Genomic DNA, 19,187 nt, shown 5'->3' on the forward strand with positions numbered 1-19,187 from the left:
TAAACCCACAACCCGCTCCAGTACTAAAACATATAATTTACTTATAAATAAATGTATTAATATATATATGTAATAAACATATAATATTACTTATTTTAATTTCTTAAGTGAAACATATAACACATACATAATAAAAAACAACAGAAATAATACAACTATCGATATTAGTGTAATCGAAATTAGTAACATCGATATATATGCTATCGATATTACTAACTTCGATATTACTTACATCGATATTAAGTATTTCGATATTACTTACCTTAGGGTCGATATTCTGTCCAACGATATTCTTGTCTTCGATATTCTGCACCTTCGAAATTACTGACACCATATTTTGGTACATCGATATTTCATACTCGATATTTTGACTGTGTACCATGCATAGTGCCACGAAGGTTGATCATGGTACAGTCAGCTCATTCCAGGACCACTGAGCAGTGTGCCCACTATAGTCCCCTGAGACACCCTGGCCTCCTAATCATGTGTGTCATCCAACACTGTGCCCATTCTATATGGGTTCAGCATAGGTCTGCCTCTGTGGCATTGTTCCCTGGCATAGTTTGAATTTTTCCTGAGTCTGCTACATGTGTCCACTGGACAGGGATACAACATTTGGCTTGTGCGTACTCACACTGGGCAGTGCCTGTGTGCCTATTCACAACAATCTGTTGATGCTTGATTGTCACAAATATGTATTGCCAGCCCCACGAGGTGATGTAGGGTCACTTTTGGAATTGTTGCACACAGTTTTTGTAACCCCGATTCAGAATTGTCACTTCTTGAGCTGAATCAATCACATTGACTCAGGTATTGGGGGTTGTGCGGGAGAGGTCTACATGGGCACCCCTGATTTTGCCTTGCCAGGTCTAATTTGTGGGTGAGAATTGGCTAAACAATGATTCACCATGCACTGCCCCTGTGATGGTGGCCAGTGCTTACTGTTTGGGCTTTGCAGCCTGTGTCATTTTGTTCCATACATAATTCATGCTCATACAGTTTTGTCACCTGTGTGCAGTTCAGATGCAACACAGTTTTGACTTTGTGCGCAGACATCTGTGTCGAAATTCTGCCTGGGGATAAGGGTGTGTCCACAATCCAGCAATGGTTTTCTCCATCACAATTGCAGGCCCATTAGCTTATGCATTGTCCTGAGTTGGGACATTTGTGCCACTCCACATGACAGGCAGTAGGTTTTATGTGCAGACAACTGTGTCATCAGGGTATGGATGCCCATGTGACGACTGACATAATTCAAGTTGTGACACACAAATGATTGTACCTTGGCACTCACAACACTGGTTAAAAGTTCTTCATCTTTTGAATGTGGTAATTTGACGATTTGTGGAAAGAACACTTATGTGCCTGCATGAAAGATGTCTCACAAGGAAGTGCATACAAAACTATATTTCCACTTTCATGGAAGAAGCTGGCACCTTTTCAAACAAGCCAGTGTTAGAGATAAATGGTGTGGCAGAATATCCATATACATGTTCCCACAGTGGCCTTGATGTCTTGAAACTCTTTTGTTGTTGAGGATACAAACTAAGGAGTGTCAAGACATCAAGACCTCGGTGGGCCCATGTATATGGACATTCTGCAACACCATTTATTTCTAACAGTGGCTTCTTTCAAAAGGTGCCAGCTTCTTCAATGAAAGTGGAAATGTAGTTTTGTGGGCACTTCCTTGTGATACATCTTTCATGCAGGCACATAAGTGTTCTTTTCACAAAATTGTGAATTACCACATTCAATACATGAAGACTGTGTAAAGTATTGTGAGTCCCAAGGTACCAACATGTATTTTTCTTTTTTTGGGCCAAAAGTACTTACAGGGCTCTGATTGTGGTGACATCTTGGGTAGTGAGGTGGGTTAGTTTACCTTGAGGGGCACCACTACTGTTTCTTTCTTGGTGAACAAGCGGTGGCATCACTTCATTGTATTGATGTGCTCACCTGTTCACAAACACTAGCTTCTCTGTGTATTTCTAGATCAAGTTGTGGCCTGGTGTGTCCTTTGGATCGTTGTGTCCAAGTAGCATTGTGTGTCAACCAATAGGGCTCACACATGTGCAGAGTATCTTGCTGTTCCTCATGACGCATGGCATGATTTGCACTGTGCCCTATTGATTTTGTGCTCATGTGTCTGATGTTTATAGGTGACTGAAGCATTTTTGTTTCTTCTCCCTGCCCACAGCATCATCATCCGAAACTGGAGGAGACAGCTGCACGGACCAGGAGGAGGGACCCAGCAACAGTGCCACCAGCGTGGAGGAGTCAGAAGGAGACAGTGGCACGGAGGTTGAGGGGAGCCAGCCTGTGGACCTTTCAGGAGGCATTTCTACCAACAACAAGGGTGCTTAGTATGAGGGAATAGTTGCGCTTCACTGGATAATTGGCCAGGTAAGTGATCTAGGTTTGCCGGTGTGGTGTTACTAGGAAAGGGATGACCCTAGCACCCCTTGACAATGTTATGCTACGCATACATCTACAGTTTAAACGGAAAAAAACCTGTGCACAGACATAAATATCAATAACAAGTAATATGCTGTTAGTATTCTTAGAAGAAAAATGAAGAAGGGCAGTTGTTGTTCGTTGAGCGTGTTGCTTTTATTGCGCCAGCCGACACGTGTTTCATTGGAGTGTGATACACTCCAAATCTTCAGGGCTGGAGAATAAAAAAAGGACAATCTAACTGACTGTTCTAGCCAGAATATCAGTTATACCTTAAATCCAGATGGATATTGAGTAAAGGCCATACAAGAGTCCAACTATTAAAACATTGTTACAAACAAAGAAATCAAACCACATGTTCCACTTTCATGTGAAAGCTTAAACGATTTGACAGTGATCGTGCAACGGAAATTTGGTGTGTGTGAGAAAAGAATTACTTGTGACAAGGTTACAAACGCCAGATGCAAGGACGGTGATATCTTTTCTCATTTTCACATTAAAAAGATACTCGAAAACGATTGTGTACATTTCCTTTAGATGATTACAACTATTACACATTTCGATACATTTATTCTTATGAGGACCGTTCAAGATTTTAATACACAACGAATCTCAATTGTGTTGGTGACACGTTCACTCTATTGGGTGAAAATAAGAAATTGCCACCTAGACGCGTTGGAAAGCAAAGGAAAAAAGAGAAGACCCAAAACACCTGTGAGTAAAAACCTCCATTGTTGTGTCGCCTTAGAGAGCCATGTAACAGAGATGGAGGCGTCCGGTGCTAAAAACTGCAACTAGGCATGCTTAATACATACCTAAATCCTAATGGATAGTACAGTGAATCCCTATAGTGGGGAAGAAGAGGGGGAGAACTTATTGTAGCTCCAATTGAACCTGTGGACTGGCACACAACTGGGGCTTGAGGCCCTAGAATGGAGTTTACTAAAAGAATAAGATCTAGAGGTTAACAAAACGTTTCTCATTGAGTTAATGCACTTCTCATTGTATCACAGTTATTTCGAATGGCAGAATAATTTTTACAACCAATGTAATGGAACCTCAAGGGGCACCCTCGTATGCCAATCTATTCATGTCTAAATTTGAAACCGAGCACATCCTACTCAACCAAGAATGGACAAACAATTTGATCATGTTTAAACGATATATCGACGATATATTCCTCATTTGGAAAGGAAACAAAGAACAGATGGTAAACAACACTGTCAAGATTAACACCCACAATGAAAGAATCAAATTTACCTACACTATCAATAAGGAGTCTATAGCGTTCCTTGACGTTCAAATCAGCATTGAAAATCATAAATTACATACCAAAGTGTACAAAAAGCTACGGATAGAAACTCCAGTCTTTTATTTCAGAGTTTCCATCCTGAGACACTGAAAAAACATCTTCCCACATCTTAATTCATTCGACTTAAAAGGATAACCTCAGATCCAAACATTTTGCAAGAGTCCTTTAATGATCAAGTGAGGAAATATTCCCAAAGAGGCTATCCCAAAGAAATTTTGGAAGAATCCATGCAAAGAGTCAATAAACTATCGAGAGAGAAATTACTAGAATCATCTATTCAGAAAGCAGAGAAGAAAACTGTTTGTGTATTAAAATTCTCCACGGAGGCTCAAATTATCAAAAGCATAATAAATCGCCATTGGGCACTCATCACAACAGAACAAGATCTACACGATTTGTACAGTGAACAGATAACCTTTGCTTTTCAAAAATCCAAAAATCTGAAAGAAATGTTGACTATGTCTAACAAGGTAGCTATCAAACAAAGGTATGGCCAAATGTCAAAATTGCGTACATTGTAACAACGTTATAGTTGGAAACGTATTTATGCATCCCACCAAAGGTTTCAAGATTAACCTTCAATACTCTGGAACATGCGATACTAGAAATGTAGTGTACGCTATCAAATGCACTTGCGGCAAAATCTACCTTGGACAAACCGAGAGGAAAATCAAAGTTCGAATGACAGAAGATAAAAGCAATATACGCTTACAGAACACCAAATAAACAGTAGCTGTACATTGGCTGGAAGCCAAACATCAGATCTCTCAAATTAAATTCACCATACTAGAGGTACTTCCACAGCACTGCAACATGGATCCAGTTAAACAGTGATTAAAATCTGAATTCTTCTGGATAAAAAAATGTAATTCTTTAAATCAGGTTGGGATGAACGACAGAATTGAATTTTCTTGTTTCTTATAAATTTATATGAACTCGCACAGCATTGAACTTTGGACTATCCGACCCCCCAGGAAACTTAATTTTTTTGTACTGCAAAATATTTCTCGTTAATGCTATGAACATGTTTTGCTTTTTATCATATTTGCATTTTTTACATGTTTGCATCTAGATTATGCACTGACACCCTCAATCTGTTATTTATATCAACACTCTTTTGAGCGTATCACGCAGCCTATTCACTAATTATCATCACCCAGACGTGACATTTCAGTCTCTCAGTGTTTTCGTTTTATTCACTTATTTATTTTCAGATTGCCCCGTAATCTTTATTATTATCACGTACCCGTTTTGTTTTCAACCAACTTTATCTATATTCTCTAGCACTCGGCGGCACTAAACCACAGTTATAGGCGCCATATTTGAAGCGGTTGTACTCTGATCACGTGATCGGGGTCATTAAGTCTTATACGCGATCTTATTGGTACCAAGGCATATGCAGCTTTGCTAACACGGAAGCAGAGTTCACCGATACCGCGTTGTACTCGCGTTCACCCTAGTAAGTTTCATCTCCTTATTTTTTGAATACTCACTGATTCACTTGTTTATTTTTATTTGTTTTTAATCTTTAGCACTCTTTATCACGAGCTGGGCATTGCTTATAACGCTCTGGATCTTTCGAGCACACACCGTCAATTACCGGCACAATCCTCCAGGTATACATTTGCACTTAAAGTTCCGACTGCCTCGTTTTTACTGTTTACCGCGTTTCAGAGTCTATTTACACACTCCTCTTATTTTTACCACCTCTTCAACTCCAGCACACTTCCCCATGCATGGTGTCTATGTTTTTGAATGCATTACAGTGAAATGTATCTATTATTTGAATCTGAGTGCTAAGGTCCTGTACTTGTTTTCCACTCAACAGACACCTGACGAAGGGTCACTGTATGAGACCTGAAATGCATTGGGTATGGTGAACCATCAAATTACCATGATGAAGTTACATACGATGTGAAGGAAACATATTTGAATGATAAAACCTTTTGCTAATTAAAGAAGGTATCGAAGAAAAAATAGATGTGTTATTTTTGAAAAAATTTCCAATTAAGAGAAGAAACTCTTCAGTTTCAAGTTGAATGCGCGCATCCTTTAGTGATAAGAATATCACAAAATTCTAGACTTCTGAAGGCACTGACAGACACAGTGTGACAAGAATAGCGCCAAGAAGAATCACTGAAAAAACGTGTTTACATGAGTGCACGGAGATAACATATGTTTTAAGGCTCATTCAGTCTCAGCCATCCTCCTCACTCCCTTACTTTGACCTCCCTCCCTCGGGCCCCAAACCCTCCGCCCAACACCCTTGGACAGGCACACCCCCAACATTTTGGATGGGGATGGAGATACCAGTTGACCCTAGAGACCTTCTGCTAAGCCTGACCCCACTGGGAAAAATGATGCGGGGTCTGCAATCCCATCCACGTCTTCTGATATGTTTTTTTTTGTTTTTTAATTTATTTTTGCATTTTTAATAGCGTGCAACATCACAAACAAGAGCAAATTGCCAAGTGCTCAGCAGTGATAAACAACATACATATATGAAATAACTCAAAAAAACTGCTTCTATACAGAACCGACCTTGATCTGTGCGCATTCCGGGGCCTTACTTTACACTTATACTTAATCTGCCTCTTGATTCCGCAAATATGTTGTTAACGGTTCCCCGATGTCTCTAGGTCGGGAGGCCAAAGGGAGCTCCTCCGCATAGCAGGTTAGCTGATCCCTGCAATAAACCAGGTCCAGTAACCATTGTTCTTGTTTGGGGCTTCCCTTCCCCCTCAAGTGGCTTGCTACCCTCCTTTTTAGGTCTCAGCCTGCGAAAGACTGCGCACATGCGCAGTCGAGCTGGCGAGACTTAATGAGATAGAGGAACTTTCACTAGCGAGGTTTAAGCCCTGCCCCTCTTTTCCATTGGCTGGCGTCCTAAACGGTGGCCAGCCATTGGAGAAGTGGTCCTAGTGACGTTTTTCTTTCTCTGTATGCCCCGTCCTTTTCAGACTGGCTTACTTGACTTCCTGCTGGCATAAAAGCTTTCTTATCTTCTTTATGGGGCCAACAGATGGCCCCATAAAGAAGATAAGGAACTTTTTACGCCTGCAGAAAGTCAGGCGCTTGTTCCGAGCGATTGTTTGCAATGTCGCATGAGGTCACATTGTACTTGTAATTATTATCGTTTTACCGATTCTCATACCGTGTTAAATGGGTTTAATGGTTTTCAGCACTATGGAATCGGTATTTGCAGAACGCGAGACTGCCACTAAAATTAGTGACGGGCACCCTCATACATCCACAATGAAGGGGCCCGACATTTAGCTGCCCGGTGAGTTACACCCAACACGAGCTAACTGTGGGTATGCCTTATATACTGTTCCACAAAACTGTGCCACAACCTATGGTCATTTTGGGGCGAAACCACGGTGCCAAAACTAATATAGTAAAGTGTTTTCACAGGGTTCAGGTAATAAAGTTGCCGCTGGTGGGCTCCGGTGCCAGAGCCCGGCAGATAGCAGCGCATCCAGGAAGTACTGTGCACCGCCAGCAGCCTCCACTGCGTGTTGAGTGCAGGCAGAGCCGCTCTGCCTTAGCACTGCGGCAGTTCTCACTCGCTGCACATGTCAGCGTCGCGCTGTGGATCAGGAGGTGAGCTGTGGAGTGCCCGGCCGGTGTGAACCAGGGACCACGAGCCGGCGCTGCCCGCACCGTGCTGCTAGTCGTGGATGTAGCTGCTGCTTTCCCGGGCTCAGGGAGGCTCTTCTAGGAGCCGCCTCCTCTTTCTTAGCCCTGCCGGGCTGTGCTGACCGGACCCTGGGCAGTGAGAGAGCGCTGCCTCCTTCCTTCGCTCCTGCTCCGGAGCAGCAACAGAGGGCGCTGGACCCGGTTCCTGCTGCAGGTAGGTCGGTGTGATTCTGTGACACCTCCATCCGACCCTGGCTGGATGCAGCGGTGGCAGCTGTGTCCCACATACTTCTCTCGCAGCACCTCTCTGTGAGGGCTCCCACTGCAGCAGCCCGCCGCGGCTTACAGAAGCCCCCTCTGTCCATCCCACCCCGTGCACGGCCTGCCCCGGACGCAGAAAGGAGGAAATGTTCGTCCAGCGTGTCACTGAGGCAGGCTCTCATTTTGACAGCCGTGCGTGGCGGGTCCTGCGGTCCCAGTGCCGAGGGGGCAGGGACCGCTGGTCACAGGAAACAAAAGCTCAGCGAGGGACACATGGCTTCCCATTTGCAGACTTGTGGGTCTTTCTGTCAGGGCTTGTTGAAGAAGGCGTGTGTTTTAACGGCCAGCTTTGGGAAGAATTGTGCCAGCCTTGTGGCAATGAACTACGTGACCCGGCATCAGGTTAACTCCCCTCCCCCCAACCACGTTGGAAAATATATGAGATGTAAAAGGAACACCACTATTCAAAATCATGGGAATTAGCTGATCGTTCATTGTGATGTTGTGGAAAAGAAAGGGGCAATGAGGGTGTGAAATACGACCCGGTAAGCACAGGAGTCTGTTTTGTACTATAATAAAAATTCACAACACAAACCGAGTCATCTCCCTGGTAGTTCAGTTAATCACAATGTTTTGCAATATAATTGCCTTGAGAATTGCTTGAGAAGTTTGGTTGTACAGTAATGTGCCTGGCATATTATACCCCCCCCCCCCCCATCCCACTCACCCCAGACAAGCTCCCTTGTTTTGAAGAAAGTGAACCCAAACATGTCATTGCTCTCTGTCATACCTTGAGGGGTACAGTGGTATTTCAGTAACCTTTTAAAAACCTTGGTGTATTTAATCAAATTTAGGATGACAGGCTGAGACAAGAGCGGTCTCCTTAACCCCTTCTGTGCTGCACGAATTTTGCTGCAGTGCTGAACATTCCATTGGGCCTATGGAACCATGACGGAACGGTTTCGTCATAAGCACAGGCCAACTTACGCTCATGACGGAAAAGTTCCGTCATGAGCATGGAAGGGGTTAATGAATGAGTTCAACTTTGTTTACGACTCTACAAAGTAATGTGGCATGAAACCTGTGCATGGGTGACACTTTTACAGCTTGTGATTGTAGCTGGTGTCTACTGCTCACCTGTCGTCCATCTCTCTCCCTGAGACAATCTCTGTGATGATGTGTTATGTGGAGCGGGTGACTTTCACTGTCAGTCTTGTGATTTTTATAGTGTAAACCGGAACCATACACTTCATTCCAACGCCTCATTCTGCCTGTTTGACCCCCCACTGCGCCGCCTTCTGCTCTCTAGTAAGTCTGGGCTCCGCTTCCACCATTCTGACTTAACAGTTACGTATAGTTGTAAAAGAGATCCTGTGGCAGGTATATGCCTATATGGGGATGTTTGTAAATAAATATAGAAATTTTGGGAGTATAATCATTTTCATGATGGCTATTCTATCTGCCATAGTCAGAGGGAGGCGAGTCCATTGAGACACTTGCACTTCCAACTGTGGTATCGCCTTGCCATAGTTGTACTGAATGACTGAGTTTGGGTCTCTATGTAGCCATACCGGTAGCTACTTTATGGGCTAATCACCCCACTCTAGAGGGAATTCTAAGTGCACCGGAGTCGTGCAATCGGTAAGAGGGAGTACAGTGGATTTGGACCAATTTATTCCTAGACCCGAGTGTCTCTCATTGCATATGTACTCCCTGGTTAAATATTCCGACTTGGTTGCAGGTTCCCGGACATAGAGCACCATATAGTCCGCATACATAGATATCGCCAATGGTCGTTAGTGGAAAGCCAGGGTAGTCTGAGCATGACGCAGTCGCAGGATGCATGCCAAAGGCTTTAACACTATAGTAAACAGCAGTGGTGATAGCGGGCATCCCTGTCTTGTGCCCCTATGTATCAAGAAAGCTTCCAAGGTGTGTCCGTTCACGCGCACCCGCACTGCAGGTTCAGTATATAATAGTTTTATCCATTGGAGAATGTCTCAGGAACGTCCATTCGGTGGAGGATAGTGAACAGAAAGTGCCAGTGAATGTATTCCAACACCTTGGCGGCGGCCAGTAGGACCACCACAGGAGGCAACTCCAGGTCCAGCTGATGCAAAACTGCAACTAAAGTGCGCAATCAATAAATCAAACAACTTTATTTGGTTTTCACATATGAAACCATGAAAGTATTCTAAAATGCCATACATGATACAAATAATAAAATATTTGTACAGACGTCACATTGAAGACAATACTACCCTAGAAATTCTTATACAATTTACATAATCTGTTATAAAATGCATTTATTATAAATCATGAAAGATAAAAGGACAGTCAAAGAGATGATTCAAGAAGCCTCCTATAGATTATATATATTGCCAGAGTGGCTAAAATAGTTAAAAATATTCCCTTATAACTACAATCATTTAATCAAGGCAAGCTCTGAGCTTCACTGCAGATTTTAAGAAGTTAAGAACAAAAAAAATTGCATCTTCATGCAATAATTGTAAATGAATAAAAGTTGGGCGCACCTGCTTACATTTTAACCTCCTCAGGACCGGAATAATAATTGTTTTACAGGAAGCTACATAATAATTACAGAATATTAAAAAATGAAGCATATCCTCTGGAGACTCACCATCGCAGCCACAGGATTCTAAAATCTGGCCTCTACTACTCCCCCCTTCGTAGGGCCAACAGGAGGTGAAACAAGTCCAATTGGAACCTAGTCAATTAAAAAACGTTCGTAAGTGCTAAAGGCTCCCAGAAGATATGGCTCGATCATCTGAGTTGTTTTTAAAATTAAAAATTTTACAGACACTGGGTTTCCTCAGTTCCAGCTCTTCCCTCTCCATTTTCCTTAGGGTGCAAATGTACTCCCTGACCCACCCAAGATCGCTCATAATCACAGATTCCGGGTTTGTGAAAAGTTCCACTCTTCCCAAACTTTTAAAACTACTTTTGATGTATCTGAGCCAGGGAATATAATGGACATAATCAAGGAACATACATTCCTTCAGGATTAAAGGACTCAAAGTTGTACCCTCATTCAGCCAAATATTTTTTTTATTTTTTATTTTTTGCTAGTCAGCATAAGAAAACAAAAAACAAACAAAAAGGAAACATACTGGCAAAAGAACACATTGTCACATAACACAAGCCCATAGTGGACCTGATATCAATAGCATCTTTGTGGCACACCCATCCCAGACAGGAAACACAAAAACCAACATGTGTTGTACCATATCCCCACATTTCACTTCCACCTCACTTCAGCATCCAGTAAAAGCTTTGACATAGATCATGCACAAGTTTCAGGAGACATTTGCGTGGACTCTGTAGCAGAATCGGATGGAGTACTAAGATAATGAACAAAAGGTTTGCAGAAGTCCCTGGGTCAGAAAGCTTGAAGTATCTCCTCTGCATATGTCTCCAGCGTCTCCTTGCAGTATGTCATATCTGATACCCAATCTTTGAAACGCGGTGGGCGCTTGCTGCCCCATCGTATTGCTACCCTGCGTTTGCCTAGCAACAGAGCCACTGCTAGCAGCTTCCGTCTCGTGGCCAGTTTCAGCCTGTGGGACCTTAGTAAGCATATATGAGGAGTATTTGTGATGGGTTCAGAGAGAATGGTCGTGAGAGCGTCTGTAATTTCTTGCCAGTAGGCTTGAAATGGTGGTCATGACCATACTATGTGCAGGAAGTCTGCACCTGAGTCGCCGCATCATTGACAGTTATCATCGGTACGAAGACCGTATTTGTGTAGCCTGGCAGAGGTATAATATATTTGGTGCAAAAATTTGAAATGAATGATGCAGAGGTTGCAGTTGGAGGTCAGTTGGTGCAATTGGGTGCAACTGTACTCCCAGTCCCCTTCCTCTAGTACTGACACCCAACATCTCCTCTCACTTTTTTATCATTTTATTCTGAGCTGGGACCTGTTCTCCCTGAGATGTGTTGTATAGACATGTGACCAGTCCCTGGCACGTGGGTGCTTTTAGCAGTAGTTGCAGGGCTTGGAGCTGGTGTGGCTCCCCTGGAAATGCTGGGAATAGTTCCTTGATAGCCATACGTAACTGTAAATAGGCAAACACCTGCAACGGTCCACGATATCAGCTAAGGGACGGCTAGTCCTGTGGGATGAATCGATTTTGTAGGAAGATCTTGCCCATGTCTGTGAGACCCATATCTTCTAGCAGTGTGAGCATCTTTTTCTCTTGGGTGACTGAAAGTTGCGGGTGGTGGGCTATGGGTAATGCAGGGGTGTATATTGGGAGTTTATGTGCCCTGTACCCAAGTGTGTACCATGCTCTCGACGTGCAGCTCACAGGATGCATCGTGTCTCTTGGGGTATACTTTTTCAGGTCAGATATGTAGGCTATCAGTGGGGAGGGGAGAACACTCTTGTGGCTGTAACCAGTAGTGAGCGCGTTGTGCTTGTGCGCAATAAAAATATAATTGAAGATCCGTGCCCAAACCCCCCCTGAAGATATGGTTTGGTTAAGGTTTTCCAGCCCACTCTCGTCTGTTTTCCAGCCCATGTAAGTCATTGCATGGATGATCTCAATTTGGAAAAAATAGCTTGTGTAAGCCATATCTGGATATTCATAAATAAATATAGGAATTTTGGTAGAACTACAATTTTTTGTATAGCGACCCTGTCTGCTAGAGATAGTGGCAATCTTAGCCAGCGGTCCACTGGTTCCTCTAGTTTTGTTATGGCCCTGGAGTAGTTTTCCCTAATCACCGTTTTGGAGTTCCGGTGTATCCACATACCAAGATATATCACTGGGTCAGTATGCCATTGGAGCGGGAATTCCAGATCAGGTTGAGTTGTGGCGGGAGTGAGTGGTATAACCATTGATTTATACCAATTGATTCCTAGTCCCGGGTATTGTTCAAATCAAATGTATTCCCTAATGAGCGAGTTTAAGTGTAGATTCGGGTGGCGTGTGTAAAGAACCATGTCATCTGCATAGAGAGATATGCCTATTGGGCGGAGGTGGAATTGCAGGGCCGACTCCAGATGTAATTGGCGAATTTTACAGGCCAGGGGCTCTAGCGCTAATGTAAAGAGAAGTGGCGAGAGCGGGCACCCCTGCCGTGTTCCGCCACTGATGTCGATCGAGGTGGAAGTGTTCCTGTTATTTCTAATGTGTGCACTGGGCTCTGTGTAAAGAAGAGGAAAGCCCCTGACCACCACCAGGAAGCCGTAGAGGCGCCCTGCGACCCCTCCTCCTCCGGGGCGGCTGAGATCACCTGCGCCTTGCCACTTGGAACTGTGCCATAAGGAGGCCCCCGGAAAGGACCACCGGGGCCTTGGCCTGCCTTGAGCCGGGTGCCCGAGGAGGGATGCAGCGGGTTCGTTACCTGCCGTGGAATCGGGAGGCGGCCTGACCCAATGACCGGCCTGTCTGAGACGCGTCTATGAGCGCCGCCGTGCCCCAGGTACATTGTCGTGGGGTAGTCCGACCCCAGGAAGACTGACCAACGCCCTACGGACGGCCTCCCCCCCTGCCCTCGCTCCGAGGTCCCCACCTAAAGGACTCTGATATAGACGGGCCAGGTGTTACGGAGAGGTCTGCTCATCATATCGGGTGGCAGGGTGCCGCTTGACCTACGCCCCGTCCTCTCTATCACGCGTTGGTTGACTGTCTGCACCTATGGGCAAATCCCGCGCCCTCCCGGCCCCTGGCCGCACAACCCAAACAACAATTGAGCAGTTTGCGAAATCGGATCGGGGACCCGGTGGCGGAGCGGTGGCTGGTCCTGGCCCAACTGGAGGGGACCTATCGACCATCCTTCAAGAGATCTCCGCATTCCAAACGTCAGTTGAGAGCAAGATAGGGGAAGTGCGGATCGATGTGGCCCTCATCCACCAGGACCTTCGCAAGGCCATGGAGCGCATCACAAAGCTGAATCCCGGATCTCCATTGTGGAAGACGACGTCAATACCCTCAAGTCTCAAATGGCCCGTCTCCAATCGCGAACCTCCACCGCCGGGCCGGGGATGCTGAAAACAGGGCGTGTCAAAACAGCCTGCGCCTCCTGGGTTTCCCGGATGGGGTGGAGAAGGAAAACACTGCCACCTTTATGGAGGCTTGGATCCACTCCTGGATACCAAGGAGAAGCTCTCCCCCTGGTTCACGGTGGAACGAGCTCATCGCTCCCTTGCCCCTAAGCCGCCGCCTGGAGCCCCTGCCCGTCCCATCATCCTCCGTGTTCTTAACTTACGCGACAGGGATGCCATACTGGGGGCTGCCAGAGAGCTGGAGCCGCTGCATCACCAAGACTCTAAGATAATGCTGTTCCCGGACTACTCCAAGGAGGTTCAGTCACAACGTTGCTCCTACGACGAAGTTAAACAAAAGCTTAGGGCGCTGGGCCTTCGCTACGGACTCCTCATCCCGGCCCTGCTTAAGGTGATCTTTCAGCACAAGACCTTCTTCTTTGATTCCCCTCAAGTAATGTGGACCTGGCTCACGGAGGAGCGGCCCCTCCGGCCGAAGACGACTCTCTCCCCTTCCCAGAGAGCCCCGGAGCGGGCGAACCAAACCACGCCGAAGCCCAGGCGCCGTAGGACCGGATCCCGGAGGAGGCCGGTCGCCGAGGTGGTGGCTCCCAATCGCCGGAGGTACGGGCCCAATACTCTTCGATCCAGACCCAGGAACAGGGCCCCGCTCCCCCACTACTGGCCTCCTCCCTGATCGACCTGGGCAGCGTCCCCGGACTCAGTGAAACTTTGCGACGAGCCATGTCAGACTCTGACCTGTCCGGGAGCCCTGTGATCCGCGGCTCGGACGTGGATACCGGGTCCTGATTGACGCTACCACCAGTGCCGGAAACTCCTACCCGGGGTTCATTATCAATGATCACGTCTCTAACTCTGTGATCGAGCTCATACGGAGCTCGCCATACTGATCTGTCGGGGTCCTCACATTGATGTACTCCTGAGCTCGAACACCTTAACCCACAGATGCACGTTTATTCTCCTTTCCTCTAACCTACAGTTAGCATTTCATCCGAACACATGGAGGTGGGTCCGACTCAGCCATGTCCCAATCTTGTGGTTGCTAACCGTTTTAGCTTAGCTGTTCGCCTCCCTGTGAGGTGTTTGTGACTTGTTTAAGGGCGGCAGATGCTTCCTGTTTTGAAGTATAGGGTGGGGGGAGTTGGGGGGAGAGGGAGGGAGGAGAGACCGTTGTTTGTTGTTTTTGGCCGCCCACGGGCCGCCGTGTGCTGTTCACATTAGTAGTCACATGTCCTATTGTCTTCCTCTGCTGTCACATACACCCCTGTCCCAACCAACTACGCCCTGGTGCCCCAGATCCGGCCGAGGCCGTCCCCCTGACTACAGGGGGTTCTTCCTCCCCGCTTGCCTCATGCTAAACCCCACCTTCACAAATGATCCACATGCTTAACACACCCCTCCACATCCTCTCTTGGAACATGAATTGCCTCCTAGACCCCATTAAACGCACTGCAGTGCTCCGCGCAGCCCGCCGACACATGCCTGATGCCCTACTCCTCCAGGAGACACATCTTCTGGGCTCCCAATGCCACTTCCTGGCCCGTTACGGATTTGACCGGGTCTGGCACTCTGGTTTTGCTAGGGGCTCTAGGGGGGTGGCCATTCTTCTGAGACGTGGGCTCCCCTTCACTGTAGTCGACATCGCCACTGATACGCAAGGGACGTTCGTGGCCATGTCGGGGATGGTTGAAGGTAATCACGTATACCTCCTTTGCACTTATGTTCCCACGGCGCTCCTGTCATCCACCTTTCGGCGCCTTACACAGGTGATCTCTTCCCTTCCCCAGGGCCTCACTGTCGTCGGGGGTGATTTCAATGCTGTCCTACAACCCTCCTGGGAGGTGCCGGGCTCTCCCTCGGCGCAACGGTTGACCTCCGCGAAGAGCCTCGTGGGGTGGACCTCGGCTATGGGTTTCTGTAATGTATGGAGGGTGTGGAACCCCCAAAAAGAACAATACACACACACGTCAGCCTCCCACCATACCCACTCCCACATAGATCTCATTCTGATGCCCGCCACAGACTGCCAGTTGGTGTCCGGGGTTGAGATCCTCCCTAGGGGAATCTCCGACCATTGCCCCATTTCTCTCCGCATCGGGTCTCCCTTTACAGGCCCCAAGACAACCTGGCGCTTTAACGCCTGGTTCCTGCAAGATTCCGCCTTGGTGGAATCCCTTGGCCAGGAACTCGCCATTACTTCTCCGCTAATGCAGGTTCGGTCCCTTCGCAAAGTACACTCTGGGAAGCGGGCAAAGCATTGGTTCGAGGGGTGGTCAGGGGGTTAGTACATGCCAAACGCGCTGCCCAGGTCACCCAACTGGTGCAGCTGGAATCCCGAGCTGCTCATTTGGAGCGGGCTCAACTAGGCAAGGATAACGCCGACTCCTCTAGGCAGCTGGCGCTGGTCTGGGACGAGATCCGGCGGCTCTCCCTGGAATCGGCCAAAATGCTATGGCGCTCCTCCGTGGCCCGTATTTACGGCTGGGGTGACAAGAATGGCAAACTGCTCCACAACCTATCCTACCCTAGGGCCCACCGCATCATTCCAGAGATCCAAAAGGCCGGTGGGACTCACCAGGTGACATTGGTGGCTATTGCGCAAACCTTTGCTCACTACTACGCGGCCCTATACACGGCACGCCCCCCCCGAACCTCCCTCGCTGATTTGATGGCGAGATCTGGGACTTGCCTCCCCTGTCTCCCCCGTGAAACCGCGGACTCCCTAGACGGCCCTATCACCCTGGAGGAAATCCATTGGGCTATCACCCTGCTGCACTCCGGCAAGACGCCCGGACCCGATGGATTCCCCGAAGAATACTACTCTATGTTCCGTGATGACCTGTTCCCCCACTTAACGGAGCTCTTCCGCCAGGTGGTTGAAGACGGGTCCTTGCAGTCTGAATCCAATGTGGCAACCATTGTGGTCATCCCGAAGACACAGCCGCCTTCCCTAGACTGCTCTGACTACCGCCCCATCTCGCTGATAAACACCGAAATTAAAATCTTCGCTACAGCGATAGCCCAACAACTTCGGCCCCTTCTACCCGACTTGGTCCACCCTGACCAATATGGGTTCATGCCAGCCAGAGGCACCCGCCATTGCATTTGTCGCCTCCACTTGGCGTTGGCCCATCGGCACCGACCCTCCCCGTACTTGGCGCTTCTCCTTGTGGACTTTGAGAAGGCCTTTGACAAGGTGGACTGGGGATATTTAAGCGATGTTCTGGAGCGCATGGGTTTCGGCCTCCCCTTCCGCCACCTGATCCAGGTCCTTTATAACTGCCCTAGAGCCCGTGTACTTGTCAACAGTGCAATTTCTGAACCACTCCCGATCCGGAGAGGCACCCGCAAGGGCTGCCCCCTCTCCCTGCTCCTATTCGCTCTGGCGATGGAGCCTCTGGCGGTGCTAATCCGACAAGACTCCCTTATCCAGGGATGGGTGTGGGACCAGAGCCAGGTGGATAAAATTGCTTTATACGCGGACAATGTTCTGCTCTACTTGGCCGACCCAGAGCGCTCCGGCCCTAGGACTCTAGTGGCCCTTTATGAGTTTGAACAGGTCTCAGGCCTTCATCTCAACCCGTCGAAGTCTACCCTAGTACCCCTTCACCCCTCCCGGGAGTGTTTCGATTGGCAGGCGATGATCCCCCTTATGAGGCAGTCATTTAAGTATCTGGGAGTGTGGGTGACCCTCTTGCAGGAGCTGGAGTTGGCCCTCATCATTACCCCCTGGTCACCCGGATGAAAACTGACCTTAGGAACTGGCAATCTCTCCCCCTTAACCCGCTGGGCAGAAATGCCCTTTTCAAAATGATGATCCTCCCCCGCTTTCTTTACATTCTGCAGAACACCTCGGTCCCCCTCTCGAGTAGCTGGTTTAAAGAACTGGACGGCGCACTCATTCGTTTTTTGTGGGGTGGTGGAAGATCGCGAATGTCCCTGTCCCATTGCGGGATTCCCCCCCTTCGACGGCAGTATGGGAGTCACCAACCTCCATTTTTACTACTTAGCTACAAAACTCATTATCATCCATGATTGGTTTGCGGGCGGCTGGTCCGACCCTGCTTACCGGGTGGAGCTTGTTGGCCTAGGCTTTCCGCAGATTCAGAGCTTCCTATATGGCTCCCCGGTGCCACAAACCCTGCCCTCAATCACCAGGTTGGTCCTCATGGCCTGGCGCGCTGCCCTTCGCGTGGTGACCTGGGACCAGAAGCTGACTAGACAGACGCCCCTTTGCCATGGCACCTGGTTGAGCGAGGTCTCATCCCTGGAGGGCTTCCGCCGTTGGGACTTGGTGGGGATAACACAACTCGGTGACGTGTGGGTAGGGGATCACATGCGCTCCTTCTCTGACCTACAACACAGGCACACTTTCCTACACTCCCAGTTCTACAAATATTTGCAACTCCGCCTCGCCCTTCACATACACCTCCCAACGCCGACCTCCCTCCCGGAATTTAATCCCCTAGAAGCACAAGTCATGATGGGTAACCTGGGGAGAGGGGGGGTGGTCCGTATATACTGAGCCCTGGTAAATAACTGTCCCACATCCCTGGACCGGCTTAAGGAGCGATGGGAGGGATAGGTAGGTCCTTTGGACAAAGCAGACTGGCGTGATGCCCATATGGCACCCAAAACCCTGACCACATCTTCTAAGCTACGCCTGGTCCTGCTTTACTACCTCCACGCAGCCTACCTCACCCCGGTGCATCTCTTTCGCGCTGGAATACGAGCCTCCCCAGACTGTGCGCGCTGCTCTGGTACCCCAGCCGACTTCTACCACATGGTGTGGCTATGCCCGGCCTTGGATCTGTTCTGGGGAGGGTTGGAGCGTGAGCTCACTCAGGCCTTGGGATGGGTGGTTCCTCACGACCGAAGACACTTGCTACTGGGAGTGTTCGACGGCCTAGATGGCTCCCGGGCCGACAAGCGCTTCCTGGGAACAGCACTAGCAGTGGCCAAACGAGATATAGCGGCTAGATGGTCCCAGGCTGGGGCACCGACACAGCAAAAATGGAGGAGGGGTGTGGACTGGTGCGGGGTGCAGGAGGAGTCCCTCTTCGAGGCTCGGGGATGCCCAGAGATGTTCAACAAAGTGTGGGGCAAATGGTTTGGCCTGCTTCCACCTTGAATGGTCCCAATCCGCTCTGCCGGTCTGATGCAAACAGGCTACTTCCTTATTCAGAAGTGACTAATACAATTTGTGCTGTCATCAGGGGGGAACAGGGGTTTTTAAATGTGATATGTGGCTCGCTGCCAATGAATTTACATGTATCAAAAACTTTAATAAAATTTGATTATCAAAAAAAAAAGAAGACGAAAGCCTTTGCCGCGTCCAGTAGGCTTGCCACCGGCAAGTCAGGGGGCAGTTGATGGAACATTGTGAAGAAAGTTTGTACATTTTGAGTTGTAGATCTGGTTGGTATGAAACCTGCCTGATCCGGCAATACCAGATTGCGGATAATAGCTGGATGCGTGTCGCGATAA

General features: G+C 47.9%; 1 protein-coding gene across 1 annotated transcript in view; it reads right to left on the minus strand.

Moving 5' to 3' along the window:
- The window catches only part of CFAP20 (cilia and flagella associated protein 20), a 524,034-nt gene that overhangs the window by 281,203 nt on the left and 223,644 nt on the right, over positions 1-19,187 (minus strand). The window lies entirely within an intron of this gene.

Source organism: Lissotriton vulgaris, chromosome 12 (genome assembly GCF_964263255.1).
Source record: "Lissotriton vulgaris chromosome 12, aLisVul1.2, whole genome shotgun sequence".
NCBI classification, from domain to species: Eukaryota; Metazoa; Chordata; class Amphibia; order Caudata; family Salamandridae; genus Lissotriton; species Lissotriton vulgaris.